We start from the raw sequence: 9,905 nt of genomic DNA, 5'->3' as shown, positions 1-9,905 counted from the left end.
TATAATTGCAGACCATGGGTTTCCTAGATACCATGCATTTGCATATTTGTGGACTGAATAGTCAATGTATTTACTCCAAGATTCATGAATATCGACACAAGGCTCATTACCTCATGGTCAGTAAATGTGGTTTAAACAAATTTTTTGGTTGTAGAAAATTTCCAGCATACACAAAAGTAGAGAGGAGCATATGCTGAACTCCCATCTACTCCTTACTCAGCTATTATCAATATTTTGCTGCGCTTGCTTTGGCTATATTCACCTTCCCCATCTCCTTATACACTTTTTTCTTTTGGGGGGATTTGAAAGCAAATCCAAGCATTTACATAATCTCACTAGTAAATACTTCAGTATAGTTATCTAATATACAAGATCTTAAAAATAATCAAAATTATTCCAACCAAAGGCATTAACAATAATTCCAAATATTCATCTAATACCCAGTCTTTGTTCAGTTTTTCCTGATTAATAAATGTGATTTAATGGAAAAACTTTTACTTCTTTTGTGTTGACTAGAAGTAGATAGTTCTTCCTCTCAGACCTATTTAGGCCATATTTGCAAAAACGCAAAACCTTTCTGATGAGCAATTTAGGCTGTTAGGAAATATAAATAAAATGAATAGTTTTTATAAACAGCGCATGCAGTATAACTTTAAGATTAAAGACCCAAAGTAGATTTTAAAACAAACACCTGGCAATGATAGAGCTGACCCAGCATGTGCCCAGGTGAGTCCTGTTGAGGAAGTGCACGGTAAAAATTCACAAATTGAGGGGTAAGATGGTCATTTTGCTCAGGAAGGCTGAGCAAGTAACTCTTGAATTCTGATTCATGCTTTTTCTTTGATCAACGTCATTTGTCATTACTGAATGCCTTCCAAAAACTCATTTGGATGTCGTATGTGCTAAACTTTTCTCAGGCGCCCTCTGAACCAACGCAGTCTTCAAGGTAACTGTGCTCATTTTATCTTTCAGTGTTTTTCTGTCTTTGACTTTAGAAAGGCAAATGATGAAAACAGAATTGAAAACTTAGGTTGTTTTCCTCTGTGAAAAAATGTATATATATGTGTATATGTACATGTACAGAAACATTATGTAAAATATTGTATTGTTTTTTATGACACTGTATTCCTGGGACCTTCCCTAAATATATATGTATATATTTTTTTAGACAGAGTTTTGCTCTTGTTGCCCAGGCTGGAGTTTAATGGAGCAGTCTCGGCTCACTGCAACCTCTGCTTGCCGGGTTCAAACCATTCTCCTGCCTTAGCCTCCCAAGTAGCTGGGATTACAGGCGCCTGCCACCATGCTGGGATAATTTTGTATTTTTAGTAGAGATGGGGTTTCACCATGTTGGACAGGCTGTTCTGAAACTCCTGACCTCAGGTGATCTGCCTGCCTCGGCCTCCCAAAGTGCTGGGATTATAGGCGTGAGCCACCGCACCTGGCCTCCTAAATGCTTTTTGAAATTGTTTAAAAGCTTTTCTTCTCCCATCAGTCTCTATTATTTCATTCTTTCCTCAGCATTTATTGAGCGTTTACTACATGTCAAGTATTACCAAGTATACATTGGTGAACAAATATAATGCTTGTCTTCAAGGAGGAAGAGAGACAGGCAAATGATAAATGTCTGCCATGGGCTAACCCTGGAACCATTGTGGAAGGGCAACTATTGGTCAGGGGGAGTTCAGAAAAAAGGTTTACTATACAGGAGGAGGGAAAGGCAGCAGGGAGGAAAGGAAACAAGTTGGTGAGTTCAGGTGTGCCATATATCAGAAGGTGAAATGAGGCGAGAAACCAGTTGGAACTATTCAGAATGATTTGCAATTTTTTTAGTACAAGAGGATGGGAACAAGAAATAACAATAGGTTTCTGTAGAGTTCAGTGTCTCATTCTTATTCCTCCATTGGGCACTTTTATACCCTGGTTGTCTTATAGGAACTGTAAATTATAAGAACTGTATTCAACTGTCTCAAAGTATAAAGCCTAAAGTAAATATAGTCTGAAGAACAACTACCTGTGGTCTAGTTAGCTTCACCTTGGAGGTGGGTATGGTTTGTGATGCTAGACTACTTCAGCTGGACCAGACCACAAAGATTGGTGCTGCTTCTTAAACTAGGGAGAAGGAAGACTCTGACTTGTATAGATTGGCTTTTCCTTTAGTTTACTACCAAACTAGCAAAATATTAGAATGGTGATTTCCATGAGATCAAGAATACAAATGAGTGGGTGTGTCTTCCTGTTGCCTCCCTAGTTCTACCACGTGGGGTTATCAAAGTTTGATGATCTCGGCAGCCTGTGTAGAGTGAAGAATCAACCACAGCTGTTGTACCTTTCACTCTTCCTGGAGACACCTTAGCACCCAATAATCTATTCTATTAACATGAGCATCATCTTGCACCATAATGAGAGGTTTCTGGGTTTTATTTCTGTATTTTTGGACCTACTCAAGGTTCAAGTATAGCAAGCTGGGTAGTGGCTTAACACCAAAGTCAAACTATTCTGATAAGGACAAAATGTTTTTGGCAAGTATGTGTGTGTGTTTGGGTTTAAGAGTGCTTCTGGATATATCTGATCTGTCACACTTCTTTTGGATCTCAATGTCTCTCTCTCTCTCTCTCACACACACACACAGAGTATATTCATTCTATAGCTGGATGTCCACATTGGCTTCTGATATGGTTTGGATTTGTGTCTTCACCCAAATCTCACGTCAAATTGTAATCCCCAGTGTTGGAGAAGGGGCCTGGTGGGAGGTAACTGGATCATGGAGGCAAGCTTCCCACTTGCTTTTTTTGTGCTAGCGAGTGAGTTCTCATGAGATTTGGTTGTTTAAGTGTGTAGCCCCTCCCCCTTCTCTCTCTTCCTCCTTCTCCAGTTATGTAAGATGAGCCTGCTTCCCCTTTGCCTTCTGCCATGATTGTAAATTTCCCCAGGCCTCCTCAGCCATGCTTCCTGTACAGCCTACAGAACCGTAAGCCATTAAACCTCTTTTCTTTATAAATTACCTAGTCTCAGGTAGTTCTTTTATTTTATTTTTTGGAGATGGAGTCTCACTCTGTCGCCCAGGCTGGAGTGCAGTGACGCAATCTTAGCTCACTGCAACCTCCGCCTCCAAGGTTCAAGTGATTCTCCTGCCTCAGCATCCCGAGTAGCTGAGATTATAGGCACGTGCTACCACGCCTGGCTAATTTTTGTATTTTTAGTAGAGATGGGGTTTCATCAACTTGGTTAGGCTGGTCTCGAATTCCTGACCTCGTGATCCTCCTGTGTTGGGCTGCCAAAGTGCTAGGATTACAGGCATGAGCCACCTTTCCCGGCCCCTGGGAAGTTCTTTGTAGCAATGTGAGAACAGACTAATACTTCTTGGTTCAAAGGAACCCTGGAATGGGAAAGAGCAGAGTGCATTCTCCCAGCACCCCATAAAAGTTGGACTTGGAGTGGGGATGGGAGGTTTAGGGCAAAGTCAACAGCATCTGAGAACTCAAGAACAAATGGTAGAAAAAATAGGGTGGGGGATGGTGAGTATGATGGTAGGGTTAGGTGAGAACTGGGAGTAAAGGGAAGTGGCAGTGGTAAAGGAGATAACTTGTGCAAAGGCCTCAAGAAGAGAACATGGTGTATTCAGAGAACTGAAAGCTGTTCATCATGAGGTCTTCTCAATGTTGCAGTTATGACTTATGGAACATTTTGTGCTGTCTTTTAAACATAGCCTAAAGTTATTTGGTGGAATTCTCACATAAACCAACACTACTTTGTGATTAGGAACTTTTTTTTTTTTTTTTTTTTTGCAAACACCAGAAACATAGACTGTAATAATAAACCACCATAGTTATAAAGCTTACGTGGTGTTGAAAATGCCAGGGACATGGCCTAGCTAAGGTTCATTCTCTGGAAAGAGTGTTATGACTGACTGCTCTGAGCCCCAGCCTTGGGTCTCAGGTGTTAGGCTGTAATTTCCAGGTCATTGCTTTTCTGTGCCTCAGGTTTCTTAAATGGAAAGAAGAGGAAGCTTTGCAGAATTCAATGAGACAGATTGAAGAAGGGTTGAGCAGAGAAAGGGACACTGACATTTATTCAGCCATTGTTACATGTTAGGCATCCACATAGTTTTTAGTTCCCACAATTTATGAGATAGTGTAACAGAAAATATATTTTAAATTACAAAGCAGAATGCAAACTCTAAGGTATGTAATAAAGATTTTGGAAGTATTTCCCCATTTGAACATATGATCTATAGATTCTCAGTCATCGCTCTTGTGAAGAATGTGGTATGATTGAGAAATGTATGTGGGTAGCTTTTGCTACTTTTTTGTGGTCTTTACCTTGATCCATTCTTGCAGGTTTTTCTGGTTTGTCAGTTTTCTCTTTATTGCCCTTGCTGATAGGATACACTTTAACTTACAGAAACATAAACTAGCTTGACCACTGCTGGGAAAGTAAAAAGATCCAGGGGGACATAATGAAAGGTGGAATGTGCATGATTCAGAAGGGTGAGGATTCGGCATTGTAATTAGACAGGTCAGGACTTAGGAGGGCGGAGTGAACTCACTTGAAAATGATGTCTGCAAGGAGTGGGTGTGATCAGCAGTTCCTCCAGAGAGACAGCAGTTTGTACTGTAACTCTTACAAACACCCAGTCTATATATTTGTGTGTCTTTTTTTTTTTTTTTTTTTTGAGATGGAGTCTCACTCTGTCACCCAGGCTGGAGTGCAGTGGCACGATCTCGGCTCACTGCAAGCTCCGCCTCCCGGGTTCACACCATTCTCCTGCCTCAGCCTCCTGAGTAGCTGGGACTACAGGGGCCCGCCACCGCACCCGGCTAATTTTTTGTATTTTTCTTTAGTAGAGACGGGGTTTCACTGTGGTCTCGATCTCCTGATCTCGTGATCTGCTCACCTCGGCCTCCCAAAGTGCTGGGATTACAGGCGTGAGCCACTGCTCCCGGCCTTGTGTGTCTTTTTAAAGTCGGTTGTCTTGCTTCACAAAACTTAAGAGCCCAGAAATGCTGCACCCAGGAGCATGTATTTTAAGTGGGTTTGCCTGCTGATTCTTGCAGCTGGGAACATGTAGCTGCAGTGCAATGTGTCTGCTCTTTTTTTTTTATTTGTATAAATTTATAGAGTACAAGTATAATTTTGTAATATGCATAGATTATATGTAGTGGTGGAGCTCAGGGCTTTTAGGATATGCATTACCTGAATAACATATACTATACCCATTAAGTGATTTATCCTCATCCAGCCCACTCCCACTGCCCTCCCAAATCTCCCTTGTCTGTCAGTCCACATTCTATGTCCATGGGTGCACATTATTTAGCTCCCACTTGTAAGTGAGAAAATGTGGTATTTGACTCCCTGTGTCTCAGGTGTTTCAACTAAGATAATGCCCCCTAGTTTCATCCATGTTGCTGCAAAAGACATAATTTCATTCTTTTATATGGCTGAATAGTATTGCATTTTACATTTTCTTTATCCAGTCATTTGCTGATGAACACTTAGGTTGATTCCATATCTTTGCTAATGTAAATAGTGCTACAATAAATGTATGAGTGCAGGTGTCTTTTTATTTTTATTTTTATTTTTTATTTTTTTATTATACTTTAAGTTTTAGGGTACATATGCACAACGTGCAGGTTAGTTACATATGTATACATGTGCCATGTTGGTGTGCTGCACCCAGTAACTCGTCATTTAACATTAGGTATATCTCCTAATGCTATTCCTCCCCCCTCCCCCCACCCCACAACAGGCCCCAGTGTGTGATGTTCCCCTTCCTGTGTCCATGTGTTCTCATTGTTCATTTCCCACCTATGAGTAAGAACATGTGGTGTTTGGTTTTTTGTCCTTGCGATAGTTTGCTGAGAATGATGGTTTCCAGCTTCATCCATGTCCCTACAAAGGACATGAACTCATCCTTTTTTATGGCTGCATAGTATTCCATGGTGTATATGTGCCACATTTTCTTAATCCAGTCTATCATTGTTGAACATTTAGCTTGGTTCCAAGTCTTTGCTATTGTGAATAGTGCCACAATAAACATACGTGTGCATGTGTCTTTATAGCAGCATGATTTATAATCCTTTGGGTATATACCCAGTAAAGGGATTGCTGGGTCAAATGGTATTTCTAGTTCTAGATCCCTGAGGAATCGCCACACCGACTTCCACAATGGTTGAACTAGTTTACAGTCCCACCAACAGTGTAAAAGTGTTCCTATTTCTCCACATCCTCTCCAGCACCTGTTGTTTCCTGACTTTTTAATGATTGCCATTCTAACTGGTGTGAGATGGTATCTCACTGTGGTTTTGATTTGCATTTCTCTGATGGCCAGTGATGATGAGCATTTTTTCATGTGTCTTTTGGCTGCATGAATGTCTTCTTTTGAGAAGTATCTGTTCATATCCTTCTCCCACTTTTTGATGGGATTGTTTGTTTTTTTCTTGTAAATTTGTTTGAGTTCATTGTAGATTCTGGATATTAGCCCTTTGTCAGATGAGTAGATTGCAAAAATTTTCTCCCATTCTGTAGGTTGCCTGTTCACTCTGATGATAGTTTCTTTTGCTGTGCAGAAGCTCTTTAGTTTAATTAGATCCCATTTGTAAATTTTCTCTTTTGTTGCCATTGCTTTTGGTGTTTTAGATATGAAGTCCTTGCCCATGCCTATGTCCTGAATGGTATTGCCTAGGTTTTCTTCTAGGGTTTTTATGGTTTTAGTTCTAACGTTTAAGTCTTTAATCCATCTTGAATTAATTTTTGTATAAGGTGTAAGGAAGGGATCCAGTTTCAGCTTTCTACATATGGCTAGCCAGTTTTCCCAGCATCATTTATTAAATAGGGAATCGTTTCCCCATTTCTTGTTTTTGTCAGGTTTGTCAAAGATCAGGTAGTTGTAGATATGCAGCATGATTTCTGAGGGCTCTGTTCTGTTCCATTGGTCTATATCTCTGTTTTGGTACCAGTACCATGCTGTTTTGGTTACTGTAGCCTTGTAGTATAGTTTGAAGTCAGGTAGCATGATGCCTCCAGCTTTGTTCTTTTGGCTTAGGATTGACATGGCAATGCGGGCTCCTTTTGGTTCCATATGAACTTTAAAGTATTTTTTTCCAATTCTGTGAAGAAAGTCATTGGTAGCTTGATGGAGACGGCATTGAATCTATAAATTACCTTGGGCAGTATGGCCATTTTCACGATATTGATTCTTCCTACCCATGAGCATGGAATGTTCTTCCATTTGTTTGTGTACTCTTTTTATTTCATTGAGCAGTGGTTTGTAGTTCTCCTTGAAGAGGTCCTTCACATCCCTTGTAAGTTGGATTCCTAGGTATTTTATTCTCTTTGAAGCATTTGTGAATGGGAGTTCACTCAGATGTCTTTTTTTTTTTTTTCCTTTCTTTTTTTTTATTATACTTTAAGTTTTAGGGTACATGTGCACATTGTGCAGGTTAGTTACATACGTATACATGTGCCATGCTGGTGTGCTGCACCCACTAACTCGTCATCTAGCATTAGGTATATCTCCCAATGCTATCCCTCCCCCCTCCCCCCACCCCACAACAGTCCCCAGAGTGTGATATTCCCCTTCCTGTGTCCATGTGATCTCATTGTTCAATTCCCACCTATGAGTGAGAATATGCAGTGTTTGGTTTTCTTTTTAAAAATAATGATTTTTTTCCCTTTGGGTAGATACCTAGTAGAGGGATTGCTGGATTGAATGGTAGTTCTATTTTTAATTCTTTGAGAAATCTCCATACTGTTTTCTGTGGAGGTTGTATTTATTTACATTCTCACTATTGGTATATAAGTGTCCCCTTTTCTGTGAATCCTTGCCATCTGTTATTTCTTGTCTTTCTAATAATAACCATCCTGACTGGCTGCTTCTCATTATTTTCAAATTACTCAATTTCTTTCTAGTTCCATCCAAACCTACACTTTCGGCCCAGGCCACCTTGAATGGTGGCTTATAAGATAATTAGGGAAAAAAATGAACGGCCCTGGCTTAAGGTCAGAGTTAGGAGAAAATCATGAGTAATTAAATATGATCTTTTCAAAGAAATGAGTGTTGCTGCTGCTATATTGGTTGTTGAGGAAGCATAAAAAAGTGATTCTGATGTAACTTGCCTGGAAAACTTGAGATATTATAAGTGTGTCCACCTCTTTGGATGTCTCTTACCTGGAGAACCCATGAAGTACAAGGATATGCTGTAAAAATGTACTGATAATTTTAATAATTGATTTTTAAAATTCCTTGACAAGCAAATATTTTCCTCCTGTGTACCCAAATGGCTCAAAATTTATCAATATTTTCTCTTGGGAATAGCTTCTGTTTCTATATTAAACTAATCATATTGATCTGAACTCTTCACTACAGATTCCTAAAGTTGTGTTTAAACAAAACTAAACAGAGACAAGATCTTTACATTTATAGAATAGATGCCAATGTGCTTGTCAGGTTAATTAGGGTAAATAGAAAAATTATATATGCATACACATTAATGTGGGACTTTTACTTCAATTAATTTTTATGAAGATGATTTTATTTATGAATATGAAAACATATTTACAAATATAAAAATGGAAAAGGAAAATGCGGTACACACACACATAGACACATACAGTAGAATACTATTAAGCCATAAAAGGAAGGAAATCCTGCCATTTGCAATAACAGGAATGAATCTGAAGGACATTATGCTACATGAAATAAACCAGACACAGAGAGACACATACTGTATGATTTCACTTATATGTGGAATCTAAAATAGTCAAACTCACAGAAGTGGAGAATGTAATGGTGGTTGCCAGGGGCTAGAAAGGGGAGGAGTGGGGGAAATGGGTAGATGTTGGTCAAAGGGTACCAACCTTCAGTTATAAGATGAGCAAGTTCTGGGAATCCAATCTACAGCGTGGTGACTATAGTTAACAATACTGTATTGTATACTTAAAATTTGCTAAGAGAATAGATCTTAAATGTCCTCACCACCACCTAACTCCTCCAACAATGGTAACTATGTATGGTGATGAATTATGTTCATGAATTTGATTATGCTAATCATTTCACAATGTATACGTGTATCAAATTATCACATTGTACATTCTTGAATATGTACAATTTTTGTCAATTATACCTCAAAGCTGGAAAAAATAAAATAGGCAGAAAATTATGCCAACTTACACTCTCACTGACAATGCATAAAATTTTCTATTTCATCCCACATTTGCTAGCATTAGTTATTAACATTAAAAATAAGTCTCTGCTAATCCGAAAAGCAAAGAGTTTCCACTGTTACTTGAATTTGTGTGCTGTGTTTGTGAGGTGGAATAGTTTCTCACATACATACGAAAATGAGTTTATTGCATTTCTCTGGTGGGTTGTCTGTGTTCTTGAGCTTTATTAAGTTTTTTTTTTCCCATTTATATGATATAGGTAGTATAACATGATTCCTTGGTCTGTCGTAAGAAATTTGACAACATTTTGATTACGATTTTTTGAATGACATCCAGAACTCTCAATTTACTTATGCTGTCAAATCTGCTCACCATTCCCACTGTGATTTTACTGTAACTTCTAGGTTTTTTAATCCTTCAAATGTTTGAGAAAATTAACTCTAAAGACAGTTTTTATGGTTTTCATATCAATATTTACTTCACAATCCACCTTGAATTTATTTTTATGTGGTAAGAATTCAAACAAAAAGATTTTCAAATTTTTACTAATTGTCTAATACCAGTCACTCAATATTTTTCTCTCTTGCTTTCTAATATTTTATGATAAACATTTCACTGACTATTGAGGCTTCATTTTTTTTTTGGAAGGCTTTCTTGATCACTTATGAGATTTTTTGTTTGTTTTTGAGACAAAGTCTCACTCTGTCACCCAGGCTGGAGTGCAATGGCATGATCGTGGC

This window comes from Pan troglodytes, chromosome 11, assembly GCF_028858775.2.
Source record: "Pan troglodytes isolate AG18354 chromosome 11, NHGRI_mPanTro3-v2.0_pri, whole genome shotgun sequence".
Classification (NCBI taxonomy): Eukaryota; Metazoa; Chordata; class Mammalia; order Primates; family Hominidae; genus Pan; species Pan troglodytes.
The sequence above is the reverse complement of the archived record's forward strand: the minus strand, read 5'-3'. Positions refer to the sequence as shown.